General features: G+C 40.5%; 1 protein-coding gene across 4 annotated transcripts in view; it reads right to left on the bottom strand.

Annotated features, from left to right (window-relative positions):
* rnf24.L (ring finger protein 24 L homeolog) overlaps positions 1 to 15,339 on the bottom strand; it is a 60,320-nt gene extending 44,981 nt beyond the window's left edge. Inside the window, exon 1 of one of the 4 annotated variants that reach the window (XM_018226993.2) lies at positions 15,117 to 15,339. The gene's annotated coding sequence lies outside the window, so the exon portion shown is untranslated. Of the gene's footprint in view, positions 1 to 12,004; positions 15,090 to 15,116 lie in introns of those variants that run through there. The other 3 variants (XM_018227002.2, XM_041587279.1, XM_018226997.2) reach the window with 3 other exon arrangements.
* Positions 15,340 to 19,192: the final 3,853 nt, after the last annotated feature.

Here is a 19,192-nt window from a genome sequence, read left to right as displayed (position 1 = left end):
AAGATGGTGTTTGTTGGCAGTGAGTACAGTATTGGGCCTGCCCCTGCTGCGTGATTTATAAACTTACTGGAGCCAAACAAAGCCAACCGTTCCCAATCAAAGGAGCTTATCACTTCCGCTCAGCAGGGAGGAGCCACACACCGGCCCGGCAGGGTTCTGGATGCTTTCAACTTATTCTAATAGACAAATGGAACCACCCGAAACTTCTCTCCCTGCCATTGACATGAATGGGGAGCACGTCACAAGGCCTCAATTTTAAGGTTCACTTAAATGAATAATTAAAATAATAAAAAGATTTTGTCTTTGCCTTTAAAAATGAGGCGGCAAACAACATACCCTTTTAGCAGCTTAAGTCTTTATAGGGGGAAAAATAAGGGGGTTATTTAATAAACCACAAATTTATTTGAGCTTTTTTGGGCAAAAACAGACCTGTTATCCAGAATGCTCGGGACCTGGGGTATTCTGGATAACTGATCTTTCTGTAATTTGGATCTTCATTCCTTAAGTCTACTATGAAATCATAACCCTCGATATTCGACTGTCAAAGTTAAATCCTTCGAGTTCGAATATCGAAGTCGAAGGATTTAGCGCTATTCGTTTGATTTGAAGGATTTTAATCCATCGATCGATTTTTCTTCGACCAAAAAAACATTAGAAAGCCTATGGGGACCTTCCCCATAGGCTAACATTGCACTTCGGTAGGTTTTAGGTGGCGAAGTAGGGGGTCGAAGTTTTTTTTAAAGAGACAGTACTTCGACTATCGAATGGTCGAATAGGCGAACGATTTTTAGTTTAAATCGTTCGATTCGAAGGTCGAAGTAGCCAAAAAAATACTTTGAAATTCTAAGTTTTTTTTTTATTCTATTCCTTCACTCGAGCTAAGTAAATAGGCCCCTAAATAAACCCAATAGGCTGGTTTTGCTTCCAATAAGGATTAATTGTATCTTAGTTGGGATCAAGTACAAGCTACTGTTTTATTATTACACAGAAAAAGTAAATAATTTTTTACAAATTTGGATTCTTTTGCTAAAAATGGAATCTATAATTTGAATCGATAATTTGGAGCTTTCTGGATACGGGTTTCAGGATAACAGGATAACACATCCCATACCCGTACCACCATCTTCACCATATCAGACCTGTCGAGGTCATGTATAAGTCAATGAGAGATGCCCCTAGCCCAATTGGAAATTCTCATGGTTTGCGCTGGGTTTAGCCCAATAAACCGATAAATTCAGGGTTTTCAGGCAAATACCGGAAAAAAATAATCAATCAATTCAGAAAAAAAAATTCGGAATCAGATAATTTGGGTTTTCGCTCGATTTTAGTGGGGTTTTTTCCCGATCTGATTAATTCTAGTTTTTTTTTTTTATTAATAAATAAGGTCAAATCAGGGATGGGAGTTTGGTCAATATTTATTTATTCCAATTATGAAATAAATTCGCGTTTTAGTAAATGTTGATCTTTCTCCTCACCCCAAAATTGGAACTTGGTACCTGCTACTATAACTCTTCCCTTATACAGACTACACAGTTGCGATGAGCTCAGCATTGTCAAGCAGGCGGGGGGGGGAAGCGTCCAGCACTTTTCCCTGCATTGTTAGCCCACGTGCCAAACCAGCATTTTCCCAACAACATTCCGTAAGTGGTGACCCCGCAGAGCTGTTTTTATTGTTATCCGGTGCCTCTGAGATACAAGGGAACCACAATGCTACGGAAACAGATGGAATGACAAACAATAACTGAATTATGAGGGCTGGGAAAGAATTTTAAGATTGTAGGGGTTTTTTTTCTCTTTGGTCAGGGTTAACGGTCGGGTGAGGATATTTTTAATCTCGTTGGCTGGGGGTAATAGATGGCAGTTGAGGGAGAATTCAGTGCATCTCTGAATTGTTACATAACTAGGGTTAAAATCTCTTAAAACGCACTTCTTTCGAGAAGCCTACCCTCACTCTGCTTAACTACAAAACGCAACACCACATACAGTACCACATCTCTCACCCACTTAATTCGATCTTGCCCACTCCCACACCTTGTGTATTACTCCCTTCCCTTTAGAGTGTAAGCTCTTTCTGCATAGGGCCTTCCTCACCTTTTGTACCTGTATTGATTGTGATGTATGTAACTCCATATGTTCTATGTATATAATTCATGTGATTTAGTTGTATAATCACATTTACTTTACAGTGCTACGCAATATGTTGGCGCTATATAAATACATGTCAATAATAATAATAGGGTTGCCACTTTTTCTGGAAAAAAATACCGGCATTCCTATATATTTAGCTTTTTTCCCTATTAATAACATTGGGATCAACCGTCATTTTTACCGGCCAGGCCGTTAAAATACGGGCCAGGTGGCAACCATATGCATAACACGAGTTACTGGGCAAAAATAGTGATACTGCCAAACTAAAACAGATCCTGTATGGCAAATTCAGTAATTATTTTATGGGAAGAACATTAAAGCAGGTCTCATATTAAACATCATTGCTGCAATAATTCACAAAATCCCTAATTATAGTCCAGTGATTTATACAGACAACCGAGTAGTTTCTGCACAACCAGCAGGCAAAAAAACTTAAACTAACCCCAATAGTATCTTAAACTCATCCCAAACTTCACCCTAAAAGGCCTTCGGGTGGCACCCACTTTTCACCCTCAGCTATTGCTATGGAACTAGTAGGGGGGCCCTAGTTTGGGAATTACTAGTCTACAGCATTTCTCAAGTGATTAGTGAGTGCCATTTCGGGACCACCATCTGCCAAACTCACAGCTGACCCTCCTGCTGAGAGCCCCCTGATATCACCCATGTAACGTACTCGTCAATCGGGAACCGTAAGAGGCAGCGGGTACACTCAGACGCACAAGGAAAGTCCCTGCCGATTCCGGTGTTCACCAACGCCCTTTTGGGGCCTCAGGCTTTCTGCTGTGGAACCAACAAGGAATAGGTGCGTTAGGTAGAAAACAAGTCCGAAAAGAGGTACCGACAAGGATTAGGCAAAAACGTAGTGAATCAGGCAGAAGGGTCATGGCAGGAATCAAGGTCAAAAAAAGGCAGGAGTAAAAAAAAAAAAAAAAAAAAAAAAGAAGTGGAGAATTGACTTTTCAAAGGCAATTTGGCACCAAAAATTGGAAATTCCAAGCCGAATGATGCCGGCATGACGTTCAGCGTCGGAGATACGCGTCTTACAACCCAGCACATAATGTAGAAAGCGGCACCAGCTGAGAAATAATCTAAAGTGGGAGGGATCTTAAAATACGAAGAAAGGCTTTATCCGGCTCCCTGTCAAATAACTGCCAATTACTTTTTTTTTTTTAAAGCTGAAAATCCACCAAGATTATCCGGGAAATCCAAATCTTCTACAGTTTTTAAGAGACATCAATTAAAAGGATTCTGTCATGATTTTTATACTGTAGTTTTTATTTCTAAATGACACACACTGCAAATAATTCACTCTACAATATAAAAATGTCATTCCTGAACCAACAAGTTTATTTAGATGTAATATTGGTGTGTAGGTGCATCTCAGGTCATTTTGCCTGATCATGTGCTTTCAGAAAGAGCCAGCATTTTAGGATGGAACTGCTTTCTGGCAGGCTGTTGTTTCTCCTACTCAATGTAACTGAATGTGTCTCAGTGGGACCTGGATTTTACTATTGAGTGCTGTTCTTAGATCTACCAGGCAGCTGTTATCTTGTGTTAGGGAGCTGCTATCTGGTTACATACCCATTGTTCTGTTAGGCCACTGGTGGTAAAGGGAGGGGGTGATATCACTCCAACTTGCAGTACAGCAGTAAGGAGTGACTGAAGTTTATCAGAGCACAAGTCACATGACTGGGGGCAGCTGGGAAACTGACAATATGTCTAGTCCCATGTCAGATTTCAAAAATAAATCTTCTTTCAAGAAATGGATTTCAGTGCACACCCCTTTTTTATGGTTGCCACCTTTTCAGGAAAAAAAAATACCGGCTTTTCTATATATTTATCTTTTTTCCCCTATTAATAACATTGGGATCGACAATCATTTTTACAGGCCAGGTGGCAACCTTACCCCTTTTTCATCCGACATTCCCCTGGGCCCACCTTGCAGTTAGTTCTGATCCACTTACACTACAGTTTCCATACAGATCTTTCATGGAGCTACAGTAACACCGTATTGTCCCACACCTGCTGAGCAAACAGTCTGTATTTGTGTTCATGTTACCTGTTAATATTAAAGGGCAAATATTTGCAGCCCTGGCAAGTAACCATGGCCCGCTGGGAATGTGGAAATGAGGGCATAGAATATTGCTTGTCTCCTCTCTGGGTTATTAATGGACTGTAGATGTGGGTCACCCTTATGTGTGTAATAATTCATGGTACAGTCTCAGCAAATCAGAAATCCCCTTGTTTTATTTGTAGCAATGCACAGAATTGACACTAGTCATGAAGTTATTCCATCTGGGCTCGTCAGGGTCACCCCCCTGTGCCAGGCGTTAGGAGCGGAGACACCCTAAAGGTGCAAGGGCTGCACTACACAAACAAAAAGTATGGACGGGGAGAACGAGGGCCTATAATTAAAGGGGTTGATCACCTTTGAGTCAGCTTTTAGTATGATGTAGAGAGTGATATTCTGAGACAATTTCCAATTGGTTTTCATTTTTTATTATTTGTGGTTTTTGAGTTATTTAGCTTTTTATTCAGCAGCTCTCCAGTTTGCATCTGGTTGCTAAGATCATAATTCCCATAGCAACCATGCACTAATTTTAATCAGAAACTGGAATATGAATGGAATATGAATAGGGAGAGGCGTGAATAGAAGGATCAGTAATAAAAAGCAGCAATAACCATAAATGTGTAGCCTTACAGAGCATGTATTTTTGGGGTCAGTGAGCCCCATTTTAAAGCTGAAGAGAGTCAGAAGAAGAAGGCAAATAATTAAAAAAAAAAAAAAAATATATATATATATATATATATATATATATATATATATATACACACATATATATATATAAAAATGAGGACCAACTGAAAAGTTGCTTAGAATTGGTAATTCTTTAACATAATAATAGTTAGCTTAAAGGCGAACCACCCCTTTAACTTGCATGCTGCATACACCAGCCCATCACACTATATGCTGATATAGATATATATATATATATATATATATATATATATATATATATATATATATATATATATATATAGTCAACTACAAGAGGTCCTCTGCACTCAACCCATTATCAATATATTTAAGACAGAGACATTTTGTGCATACTGCTACTAAAAAATGCCTTACCCTTTAAACAACACAGGGATTGTTTGTCCATAAGGCATTTTTCAGTAGCAGTATGCACAAAATGTCTCTGTCTTAAATATATTGATAATGGGTTGAGTGCAGAGGAATCTTGTAGTTGACTATATGTATTTTGTGGTCACAGCCTCATTGCACCCCCGCCTAATGGTTTTAAAAACTAGTGGTGAGCACAACTTTCCCTTGTTTGTTATAGTTATACAAGAGCAGTGACCAGCTCCATGTTGTAGCTCCCACCCCTCCCAGCTATAGTCAGGTGATCCCACTGGTGTCTAATAAAAGGGCAGCCAAGTTTGGGAGTTTTACTTTGAAAGCAGCTAGTAAGTTGCAGGTAAAACTTAGTCCCTTTGTAAAATGTATAATTAAGCAATTGAATTCTTAATCAATCAGATGAAAATTAAGCGTAGGACTGGCCAGATATGGGATGACTTTGACGTAGTTGGCCAGCTTAAATATATTGCAATATATGGACAAACAATCCCTGTTTTGTTTAAAGGGTAAGGCATTTTTCAGTAGCAGTATGCACAAAATGTCTCTGTCTTAAATATATTGATAATGGGTTGAGTGCAGAGGAATCTTGTATTTGTCTATATGTATTTTGTGGTCACACCCTCATTGCACCCCCGCCTAATGGTTTTAAAAAATAGTGGTGAGCACAACTTTCCCTTGTTTGTTATATATATATATATATATATATATATATACACACACACATATACACACTGCACGAATAGTATCACATGTGCTCGGTGGGTAGAAATGGTATTGCTTCTATTTGGGAGGCCAGAGTGGAATAAATATTTTAATAAAGAAACTTTTTCAGCTTTCAAATGGGGGTTGCTGACCCCAACTACAATACAAATGCTCTTTAAGGCTACAAACTTATAGTTATTGCTACTTGTTTTAACTCATCTTTCTATTTAGGCCTCTCCTATTCATATTCCAGTCTCTTATTCAAATCATGGTTGCTAGGGTGGTTTTGACCCTAGCAACCAGATTGCAGAAATTGCAAACTGTAGAGCTGCTGAATAAAAAACAAAATAACTGAAAAACTACAAATAATGAAAACCGATTGCAAATTGTCTCAGAATATCTCTCTTTACATCATACTAAAAAGGTAATTGAAAGATACCGCAGCTGTTGGGAGATTTCAGTAGGCGCACCTGAGAGCCAAAATGTATTTGAGGCCAGCGCTACCTAGTTCTCCAGCGAGCAGCTGTCTGTGGGCCCAGATAGTAATCCTGCTGCTGACAGCCAAAGGGAACGCACTGACCCTTTTCAGAGAGGATTAACTCCTTCCATTTGAGATAATCAGGCACCTGCCAACAGTAGACAATTTATCAGAGAATAACAGGTGCCCGGGCATGTCTGATAGGCCTGACGACTAGATTACTGGTCATGGACACAGAGAAGGAGGCATCCCTAGAGCCAACCACAAGCCATGGCAATAAACTACAGCTCCCAGCATTCCCAGCAAGCTCATGGTAGTTCTGCAATTAGATTGCACGGGGAAGGGGAATTGACATGCGTACAAAGCCCACAAGATGGATTGTGTCCCTTTTCCAAAATATTCAAGGGACGTGTGCCAGATTCACTCCCCCAGGACTCCTCCCTCTCTGCACTGTTATAAATATATATATTATAATACCCGAACCCTAATTTGCATATGCAAATTAGGGATGGGAAAAACATTTTTTACTAAAAAGTCACGTGATGTCCTTCCCACCCCTAATTTACATATGCAAATTAGGGTTCGGATTCGGAACCCTGCTGAAAAAGGCCGAATCCTGGCCAAAACCTGGATTCGGTGCATCCCTAACAAATATATATATATATATATATATATATATATATATATATATATATATATATACACATACATACATAAGAGACTCTTGCTTATGTGCTGGTATAAATATATATATATATAATACAAGAGACTTGCTTATGCGCTGGTAGAGGGGGAGGAGCCAACAGCTGCATTCGTGTCATCTAAACAAACGCCCACCCTAAAAAATGAGGATTCCAATAGGGCAGGGTTTGGGTGGGAAGAGACTTGATCACTAGAAGAAGTTGACCCCTTGTGGGCTACAGTCCATAAAACATGTGGCTTATACAAGCTGGAAATATTCCCCGCAGGCCTATACCCAAAAACAAGCCAGTGCTTAAAAGAAATACATGATCAAGTGCATATTGTGCATGTGTAGTTTTACATCGGTGGGAGCTGCCATATCAGTTTCCTATACACAGTATATTATATAGAGATCTGGGTTAAGCCACGGGAACTAGTTACTGCAGATTATAGCGGCAAGAAGAATGGCTGGTCCTATTTATAAGTGCAAATGTGATAAAATGTCTCCACCAAACAAGAACCCTGTGTCACATCATGGAGCCGCCCCTCACCCCATAAACACAACATTCCTCTATATTATAGGAGCAATGGGCAACAAACACATAAATCCTAAAACTGCACTTCAGCAAGATACTTTGCACTACTGCCGACCCAATCTGTCACCATTCTGTGTTACATTACTGCTCTTATCTTATGGATTTAACCCTTTCTGGCCTGACCTTCCTCACGGCTTGTTCATCTTCTTCTGCTAATGACTGTGACCTCAGCCTGTCTGCTGACCTTATTAACCCTTGCCTCACCAATCCATGTCTGGCCACACACGTCAAGTACCACCTCAACCAATGAAAAGTCTGGATAACTAATGATCCAGTGTAGTATATGATCATCTGCTCAGATAATCATTGGGTCAATGCAATCTGCAAGAAAACATCCCAAATCTCCCCCTAACTGACCTTCAGGCTGAGCCCCCTTAGCTCATAACAAGGTTACAGATATATAGAAACATTGGGGTGTCACCCTGCTATAGTTCCAGGGGTACCCAGGGCACAAATAAGCACTCACCCCAAATATCCCCCTAACTGACCTTCAGACTGGGCCCCTTAGCTCATAACAAGGTTACAGATATATAGAAACATTGGGGTGTCATCCTGCTATAGTTCCAGGGGTACCCAGGGTACAAATAAGCACTCACCCCAAATCTCCACATAACTGGCCTTCAGACTGGGCCCCCTTAGCTCATAACAAGGTTACAGATATATAGAAACATTGGGGTAACAGTCACCCTGCTATAGTTCCAGGGGTACCCAGGGTATAAATAAACACTCACCCCAAATCTCCCCCTAACTGGCCTTCAGGCTGGGCCCCCTTAGCTCATAACAAGGTTACAGATATATAGAAACATTGGGGTAACAGTCACCCTGCTATAGTTCCAGGGGTACCCAGGGCACAAATAAACACTCACCCCAAATATCCCCCTAACTGACCTTCAGACTGTGCCCCCTTAGCTCATAACAAGGTTACAGATATATAGAAACATTGGGGTAACAGTCACCGTGCTATAGTTCCAGGGGTACCCAGGGTACAAATAAACACTCACCCCAAATCTCCCTCTAACTGACCTTCAGACTGGGCCCCCTTAGCTCATAACAAGGTTACAGATATATAGAAACATTGGGGTAACAGTCACCCTGCTATAGTTCCAGGGGTACCCAGGGTACAAATAAACACTCACCCCAAATCTCCCCCTAACTGACCTTCAGACTGGGCCCCCTTAGCTCATAACAAGGTTACAGATATATAGAAACATTGGGGTGTCACCCTGCTATAGTTCCAGGGGTACCCAGGGTACAAATAAGCACTCACCCCAAATCTCCCCCTAACTGACCTTCAGACTAGGCCCCCTTAGCTCATAACAAGGTTACAGATATATAGAAACATTAGGGTAACAGTCACCCTGCTATAGTTCCAGGGGTACCCAGGGTACAAATAAGCACTCACCCCAAATCTCCCCCTAACTGACCTTCAGACTGGGCCCCCTTAGCTCATAACAAGGTTACAGATATATAGAAACATTGGGGTAACAGTCACCCTGCTATAGTTCCAGGGGTACCCAGGGCACAAATAAGCACTCACCCCAAATCTCCCCCTAACTGACCTTCAGACTGGGCCCCCTTAGCTCATAACAAGGTTACAGATATATAGAAACATTGGGGTGTCACCCTGCTATAGTTCCAGGGGTACCCAGGGTACAAATAAGCACTCACCCCAAATCTCCCCCTAACTGACCTTCAGACTGGGCCCCCTTAGCTCATAACAAGGTTACAGATATATAGAAACATTGGGGTGTCACCCTGCTATAGTTCCAGGGGTACCCAGGGCACAAATAAGCATTCACCCCAGGCTGGTTCTTCATACTCTTTTTTTATACCACTTTAGGGGTGCCAACCCCACATTTGGCGATCCAGTGTGATACATAAGACTTACATTTCTATGGAGATGTTGCAGGATATGAAACAGTGTCAGTAAAAAGACCACCATAATTATTAAGCGTTAAAGGGAAAATAACCTTGTATAGAATGAAGCATTAGATCAATGCTATGATTGAGCAAATCATATTCACACACACGTTGCTGCCTCTGGTATAATTTGCTACATGAGTTGATCCATTTCTCATGGGAAATAGAAGTGTAACTATTGTATCAATTCTAGCAGATGCCTTTAATGAAATGCAGGGATTCTGCTCAGGAGGGACAAAGATAAGAAATGTATCAACTAAATGTATCCATTTAGATCAGTTACAGAGTCAGCGACCCCCTGCCTGAGCTGCTTTAGAAAGACATAAAAAGGTGAAAATGAAACTTAAAAATGAAATTATATAATTGTCACAAATAGAAGAAAAAGGAAGGTGAAGAACCCTTTAAAGAGCAGTGAGAAGACTACATCTTACAGACAGAGGGGAAATGGAGACTGCGAGTCTGGCGTACGCTGCCATATGTCTTGCCTCACCGAGGTGTGAAAACCCCGCATTGCACAAAAGAAGTTTATCAGTTGCACATATCTATTTAGTAAGAGTGGCTTCTGTACTCACCACTAACAGGATGTGTGAGCATTAGTTGTACATTTCCACTGCACCCAGCACCTCATCAACTCACAAGCAATGCAAGTGCAACCAACTGCATGGCAGCAAAAGGCTCAGTTCTGTCCTGCAAATCTCACATAAAGGAGTGAGCAATGCACTTACCTTCCTTACATACAGGTGCAGAGGGAGCTGCTATACTGCATACAAAAAGGAACAGTAACACCAAAAAATGAAAGCGTTTTAAAGTAATAAAAATATAATTGACTGTTGCCCTGCAATGGTAAAACTGGTGTGTTTGCTTCAGAAACTCTACTATAGTTCATATAAACAAGCTGAAGAATCCCATTCTATACTACAGAGTGTATATGTTATCTGCTGTGTATCCTGTGCTTGAATGGCTGCCCCCATGGCTACACAGCAGCTTGTTTATATAAACTATAGTAGTACTTATCTGTTATCCACTGTGTATCCTGTGCTTGAATGGCTGCCCCCATGGCTACACAGTAGCTTGTTCACATAAACTATAGTAGTACTTATCTGTTATCTACTGTGTATCCTGTGCTTGAATGGCTGCCCCATGGCTACACAGCAGCTTGTTTATGTAAACTATAGTAGTACTTATCTGTTATCCACTGTGTATCCTGTGCTTGAATGGCTGCCCCCATGGCTACACAGCAGCTTGTTTATATAAACTATAGTAGTACTTATCTGTTATCTACTGTGTATCCTGTGCTTGAATGGCTGCCCCCATGGCTACACAGTAGCTTGTTTATATAAACTATAGTAGTACTTATCTGTTATCTACTGTGTATCCTGTGCTTGAATGGCTGCCCCCATGGCTACACAGCAGCTTATTTATATAAACTATAGTAGTTGTATATACAGATCAGTTCTACCAGTGCAGGGCAACACTACATTATATTGTCATTCCTTTAAAATGCTTTCATTGTTTGCCATTACTGTTCCTTTAAGTTAACTTTTAGTATGTTACAGTAAGGCTAATTCTAAGCAACTGGACTTCCATTTTTTTCTTTTTTATAGTTTTTGAATTATTTGCTTTCTCCTTCTTACAACTGCCAAATGGGGGGGGGGGGTCACTGACCCCATCTAAAAAAACAAATGCTCTGTAAGGTTACACAATTATTGCTATTGTTACATTACATTACTCCTCTTTGTATCCAGGCCTCCCCTATTCATATTCCAGTCAATGCTTGGTTGCTAGGGTGACTAGGACCCTAGCGACTGGATGGCTGAAATTACAAACTGGAGAGCTGCTGAATAAAAAGCCAAATAACTCAGAGCCCACTAATAATAAAACGTGAAAACGAACTGCAAATTGTCTCAGAATATCCCTCTCTACATCATATTTTTTGGTAACAATTTGTACAGGGCTTGTATACTGCAACCCTATGCAACGTCTTCAGTGCAGAAGGCTGAGTATATACAAACGTAGTAGCTGAGGCTGAGAAAACACTCACGTCCATCAGATTCGAACACGCAGAAGCAAACGACTCTTGCAGGCCAGAAATATCCAAATCAATGTTCTATACAGAGGTCTACAGATTGTGTGGACTACAACTCCCAGCATGCTTGTACACAGGATTATAGAGCAGAGGATTCTGGGAGTTGTAGTCCAACAAAAGCTTAAAGCCTATTCCATGGATTAAGGGAAATCCTATGCCCCATTCGCTTTATGAGCTCAGCTACATATCATGACAATTGGGACAACATGGATCTGTAAATGTAAAGATAAATATAAGAATAAAAAGCAACTTACAGACTGCACAAGGTATACAGCCCTGGTCTCAAGAGCTTGCAGTCTAGAGGTTGCTGGAATTGCTGCCGGTGAAAGCGCCAGTGTCTGTGACACACCGCAGGCAAAAATGGGCTATGTCAGTCTGGACCAAACCAACTGTAACACTGGATGGGGGGAGACTTGCACTTAACTTCCCAATTTCCTCCCTCTGTCTCCATCGAGGTAGTGACAACCGTGTTCCAGCAGGGGTCCCTGACATACAGTGTGGCCCCCCAAGTCTGATTTTTATAATCCCAGCCTGCCCAGCCCTCTGCAGTAGCCAAGTGAACACCCCCGCTGTAGCAGAGACAATTGTACAGACCAGCATTCACCTTCACAAAGCCACATGGTTGGGCTGATAAACATAAACACTACAGGGGGGGGGAGCTCCAAGGCAGGAGCGATCCACTGAATAGGGACGGCAGAATCATCCAGAAACAGGGCCTCTCTGCCCACCCCTCCTCTTCTGCTCATACATACTGTCCCCTCTGCTGTCAGGGGTTGATGGGAGCTGTAGTTCCACACTGGCTGGATATTCCATATTCTGTCCAATATTAACAGGCGCAGTCAATAAAGAATTTCACATTTTAAAAGTAAAAAATGACCAGACCTCACCCTTTATCTGTATTGTGCCACAATCACCTCCAGCACAGAATGGGTTAACATCTCAGGCCTCCACCAGACTTGGGCACCTTCCAAACTACTGCAATTAATGAGACTAATGAGGCTAATTATTGCTTCATTTATTATACAGGCGGGTAACATGCCAGGGCCCTGGGCACAGCTCCCTCTCTATATGTTATAATCACATACCCTCCTATATACTGGCACACATCTCCCTCTCTATATGTTATAATCACATACCCTCCTGTATACTGGCACACATCTCCCTCTCTATATGTTATAATCACATACCCTCCTGTATACTGGCACACATCTCCCTCTCTATATGTTATAATCACATACCCTCCTGTATACTGGCACACATCTCCCTCTCTATATGTTATAATCACATACCCTCCTGTATACTGGCACACATCTCCCTCTATATGTTATAATCACATACCCTCTTATATACTGGCACACAGATCTCTCTCTATATGTTATAATCACATACCCTCTTATATACTGGCACACAGATCTCTCTCTATATGTTATAGTCACATACCCTCCTATATACTGGCACACAGCTCCCTCTCTATATGTTATATTCACATACCCTCCTATATACTGGCACACATCTCCCTCTCTATAAGTTATAATCACATACCCTCCTATATACTGGCACACATCTCCCTCTCTATAAGTTATAATCACATACCCTCCTATATACTGGCACACAGATCTCTCTCTATATGTTATAATCACATACCATCTTATATACTGGCACACATCTCCCTCTATATGTTATAATCACATACCCTCCTATATACTGGCACACAGATCTCTCTCTATATGTTATAATCACATACCCTCCTATATACTGGCACACAGATCTCTCTCTATATGTTATATTCACATACCCTCCTGTATACTGGCACACATCTCCCTCTCTATAAGTTATAATCACATACCCTCCTGTATACTGGCACATATCTCCCTCTCTATAAGTTATAATCACATACCCTCCTGTATACTGGCACACATCTCCCTCTCTATAAGTTATAGTCACATACCCTCCTATATACTGGCACACATCTCCCTCTCTATATGTTATAATCACATACCCTCTTATATACTGGCACACAGATCTCTCTCTCTATGTTATATTCACATACCCTCCTGTATACTGGCACATATCTCCCTCTCTATAAGTTATAGTCACATACCCTCCTATATACTGGCACACATCTCCCTCTCTATATGTTATAATCACATACCCTCTTATATACTGGCACACAGATCTCTCTCTATATGTTATATTCACATACCCTCCTGTATACTGGCACATATCTCCCTCTCTATATGTTATAATCACATACCCTCCTATATACTGGCACACAGATCTCTCTCTATATGTTATAATCACATACCCTCTAATATACTGGCACACAGCTCCCTCTATATGTTATAATCACATACCCTCCTATATACTGGCACACAGATCTCTCTCTATATGTTATAATCACATACCCTCCTATATACTGGCACACATCTGGTTATATAAATGTGATACAGACATGCCTCTCTATACACTAGTAAAGTGCAAATACTCATGCTTAGTACATGCCTGCACTTGTACTGGCCACACTCACACTATATACATGTCAGGGACTAGTCCTCTAATTATACACTGAGCACAAGCACAAACTGTAGAGAAACTCCTTTCATCTAGATACTGGGCGGGTACAGTCACACTATTCTGGTCATGCCATCCACTCTATACTGGGCACAGTCACATGCCATCCACTATATACTGGGCACAATTTAATGCCATCCACTATATACTGGGCACAATTTAATGCCATCCACTATATACTGGGCACAATTTAATGCCATCCACTATATACTGGGCACAATTTAATGCCATCCACTAGATACTGGGCACAATTTAATGCCATCCACTAGATACTGGGCACAATTTAATGCCATCCACTAGATACTGGGCATAATTTTATGCCATCCACTAGATACTGGGCACAATGTAATGGCATCCACTAGATACTGGGCACCAGATAATGGTATTTTCAGTAAATTCTGGGCGTCTCAGTGAAAGAGGTTATTGATGAGGGGAGAGTGGCTCATGCCAACAAGAGCAGCTCTGAGCCAACTGTATTTATTCTCCAGCAGGAGTAGAAGCCGTCAGTCTATACACACAGGGCTCAGCCCTACAGGAACATTCCGGCAGATGAAACATAAATCATATGTGAGTTTTCAGACCCACAAAGCTGACAATCACACGCCTGACATCAGCCAATAAAAGACATTCCAGCTTTGCTTAGATAAAGCCTGAGCAGCCTCCAGACCCCTCCTTGTCCCCTGCATCAATCTGAAACGTACCCCAATTGCCTCCTGCTGACCCCACACAGCCAGGGCCGACCCCAGCAGGGGCACAATCTCCCCATTGCCACTGACAGCCCCACGGGTCACTCACCAATGAGGTCGGGCAGGGAGTCCAGATGCTGCAGATGTCACTAGGGAGTCTCTCGACTTACACAGACGGCAGGGTCGGGGTCGCGGCGGGTATAACTATGATCCAGGCATGGGCTCCGCTGCTACAAGGGAAAGAGGACCGACTCCAGTGTGTCCGCCCTCAGCAGCACGGAGAAGCGACGATCTGACTGAGCTCCCTTTGTGGCACGTAGCTGGGGAGAAAGAGAAGGCCCCACCCACCAGGCAAAGAGGGCGGAGCTAGGAGGGGAGGGGCGTGAGGCAGTGCTGGGAGGGGGGAGCAGCATTTAGGCAAAATCAGAACCAGTAGCGCTTCCCAATGAATTACTAGTAGTTAGTAGTAGTATCAAGGGAAACACTGAGCTCTGGCCCAGAGCTCAGTGTTTCCCTTGATACTACTACTAACTACTAGTAATTCATTAATATAACAACTACTAGTAATTCATGCTACAACTACTAGTAATTAATTAATGTAACAACTACTAGTACTTCATGGTACAACTACTAGTAATTAATTAATGTAACAACTACTAGTAATTCATGGTACAACTACTAGTAATTAATTAATGTAACAACTACTAGTAATTAATTAATGTAACAACTACTAGTAATTCATGGTACAACTACTAGTAATTAATTAATGTAACAACTACTAGTAATTCATGGTACAACTACTAGTAATTAATTAATGTAACAACTACTAGTAATTCATGGTACAACTACTAGTAATTAATTAATGTAACAACTACTAGTAATTCATGGTACAACTACTAGTAATTAATTAATGTAACAACTACTAGTAATTCATGGTACAAATACTAGTAATTAACTAATGTACCGACTACTAGTACTTCATGGTACAACTACTAGTAATTAATTAATTTAAGGACTACTAGTAATTCATGTAACGTATATTAGTAATTCCTGAAAGGACTACTAGTAATTCATGTAACAACTATTAATAATTCCTGTAACAACTACTAGTAATTAATTAATGTAACAACTACTAGTACTTAATTAATGTAACAACTACTAGTAATTAATTAATGTAACCACTACTAGTAGTTCATGGTACAACTACTAGTAATTAATATAACAACTACTAGTAATTCATGGTACAGCTACTAGTAATTAACTAATTTAACAACTATAAGTAATTCCTTTAACAACTACTAGTATTTAATTAATGTAACAACTACTAGTAATTAATTAATGTAACAACTAGTAGTAATTCATGTAACAACTATTAGTAATTCATGTAACAACTATTAGTAATTCCTGTAATAACTACTAGTAATTCATGTAACAAGTATTAGAAAATTCCTGTAACAACTACTAGTAATTCATGCAACAACTACTAATAATTCCCCAATTCCAAACAACCCACCACCAGCCCAATAAATAGTGAGGGTCTCTGGCAACTTACAGCAGCCCCTTTGCCTCTGGCATTTGCCACAACCCACAGTTAATAAACTAAATACAAATATTCTGTAACCCTTGGCCTCATACATCGCTGTCTATTGCATCTAAATACATGGAATATAAATAGATAATGGGTAAATATCCATATGATGTTATACCTGTCAACTTGATAATCCTACTAAATACATAAATACCGTGATATATTTGCCCATGACACACACAAGAGTTTATGCACTTATAGATATATATTTATTATCATAGAGATATCGTTATCGTTATGCAGAAAGCCCCGAATTATGGAAAAGCCGTCTCCCATAGACTCAATTTTAGCCAAATAATAAAAATGATTTCCTTTTTCTGTGTAATAATAAAACAGTCGCTTGTACCTGATCCCAACTAAGATATAATTAATCCTTATTGGAGGCAAAACCAGCCTATTGGGTTTATTTCATGTTTACATGATTTTCTAGTAGAGGCATGAAAATCCCAATTACGGAAAGATCCATTATACGGAAAACCCCAGGTCCGGAGCATTCTGGATAATAGGTCCCATACCTGGTAACAACATTGGTGCCAGTAGGGTTTTAAAGGGTTGGTTTGCTTATAAGTTAACTTATAATGTGTTATAGAATGATTAATTCAACACAACTTTTCAATTGGCCTTTATTTTTTCTTTACAGATTGAGAATTATTTGCCTTCTTCTTTCTGACCCTTTCCAGCCTTCAAATGGGGGTCACTGACCCCATCTAAAAAGCAAATGCTCCATAAGGCTACACATGTATCGTTATTGCTACTTTTTATTACTCCTCTTTTTATTCAGGCCTCTCCTATTCATATTCCAGTCTCTTATTCAAAGCAGTGCATGGTTGCTATGATAATTTGGACCCTAGCAACCCGATAGCTGCCGAATAAAAAGCTAAATAACTCAAAAACCACAAGTAATAAAAAATGAAAACCAATTTCAAATTGTCTCAGAATATCCCTCTCTACAACAACCCCATTAATTTGCCTTTGCTTTCTATGCCAGGAATCACAGTTCTTTGGTGGTACTAAAGAGGTCCATGCTTCGTGCTCCTGACATTTCGGAAGGTTGATGTCTGAGTGGATAATAAGAGCTGATGCGCAATGGACTGGGGATATTTATAACAAACTACTTCGATTTTATTGTACAAAGAAAAAAAAAAAAACCTTAATTGAAGTGGAAGCAGCGAGCTCATAGTCTGAGTGCATTAAGAAAGAAAGGGAATATTATAAGTAGGAGAATTATATCCAATTCACGGCGGCACATACTCTGCTCTCAGGAGGGATCCGCACGGAACAGGAATACCGATCATTTCCCTCGTTTAATGCAAATCTCCTTGACACTTGTCAGAGCAATCTTCTCCGGCAGCTCAACTGTCATCTCCAATAACCATCTACCATTTCCCTCGCTGACAACGTAGGCGACAGACCCTGTTTTCAACCTTTTCATGTACATTTAGACACCACTTTGATTAAAAAAAAAAGTTTCTGAAGGGATTGATGGAAAGCAGTTTTGTGTACGGTACTTTTCTGGGTTGTGCAAAAATGTACACAAAATTTTTAAAGGCTTGGATTTACAGGGAACTCTGAGTATCACTCATGTATTATAAGGTATAATGTACCCCCTACTGTAAATGATAAGGATATTAGAAGTCACTGAGGGGTTGTTCTGTGACCATATAAAGGCACAAGGCTGCAGGCTGAGTTATACAGGGAACTCTGAGTATCACTCATGTATTATAAGGGATAATGTACCCCCTACTGTAAATGATAAGGAGATTAGAAGTCACTGAGGGGTTGTTCTGTGACCATATAAAGACACAAGGCTGCAGGCTGAGTTATACAGGGAACTCTGAGTATCACTCATGTATTATAAGGGATAATATACCCCCTACTGTAAATGATAAGGATATTAGAAGTCACTGAGGGGTTGTTCTGTGACCATATAAAGGCACAAGGCTGCAGGCTGAGTTATAAAGGGAACTCTGGGTATCACTCATGTATTATAAGGGATAATATACCCCCTACTGTAAATGATAAGGATATTAGAAGTCACTGAGGGGTTGTTCTGTGACCATATAAAGACACAAGGCTGCAGGCTGAGTTATACAGGGAACTCTGAGTATCACTCATGTATTATAAGGGATAATATACCCCCTACTGTAAATGATAAGGATATTAGAAGTCACTGAGGGGTTGTTCTGTGACCATATAAAGGCACAAGGCTGCAGGCTGAGTTATAAAGGGAACTCTGGGTATCACTCATGTATTATAAGGGATAATATACCCCCTACTGTAAATGATAAGGATATTAGAAGTCACTGAGGGGTTGTTCTGTGACCATATAAAGGCACAAGGCTGCAGGCTGAGTTATACAGGGAACTCTGAGTATCACTCATGTATTATAAGGGATAATATACCCCCTACTGTAAATGATAAGGATATTAGAAGTCACTGAGGGGTTGTTCTGTGACCATATAAAGGCACAAGGCTGCAGGCTGAGTTATAAAGGGAACTCTGGGTATCACTCATGTATTATAAGGGATAATATACCCCCTACTGTAAATGATAAGGATATTAGAAGTCACTGAGGGGTTGTTCTGTGACCATATAAA

The sequence above is a fragment of the Xenopus laevis genome, chromosome 1L, assembly GCF_017654675.1.
Source record: "Xenopus laevis strain J_2021 chromosome 1L, Xenopus_laevis_v10.1, whole genome shotgun sequence".
Taxonomy (NCBI): domain Eukaryota; kingdom Metazoa; phylum Chordata; class Amphibia; order Anura; family Pipidae; genus Xenopus; species Xenopus laevis.
The sequence above is the reverse complement of the archived record's forward strand: the minus strand, read 5'-3'. Positions and strand labels throughout refer to the sequence as shown.